Below are 426 nucleotides of genomic sequence, written 5' to 3'. Positions count from 1 at the left end.
CGGCCTCCTGCCGCGCTGCCGTCGGCATAGCGCCCCCTGTCGGTCCGGAGCCGGCTGGAACCGCAGCGCCCCCTGCCGCCCCGGAGTCCCCATGCCAAGGCCTGGGTCGTCGGCGCCTGGGACTCTGCATCTTCTGTAGGGATCCAAGTTTCCAGGCCAAGGCCCAAAGCTGACACCCCCAACCCTGGGTCAGTGCTTTCCACTCCCCAGAGCCAATATGTCACCCCACCCAAGACACAGAGTCTTGATGGCCCTGATTATCCACCCCAGGGCATAGGGATGACACCCACCCCATCATCCAGGATTCAGCACCCTCTGCCAGCCAGGGGCCCTGTGCCAAGGCCTGAGAACTGGCTTAACCAGGACTCAACTTCTGCTGAACGGATTTGTCCTAACCTTCCAGCAGAGATACAGCACCCCATCCCC

The sequence above is a fragment of the Otolemur garnettii genome, unplaced genomic scaffold (assembly GCF_000181295.1).
Source record: "Otolemur garnettii isolate 467f Iridium unplaced genomic scaffold, OtoGar3 scaffold00087, whole genome shotgun sequence".
NCBI lineage: Eukaryota > Metazoa > Chordata > Mammalia > Primates > Galagidae > Otolemur > Otolemur garnettii.
This window is presented reverse-complemented; position numbering follows the sequence as displayed.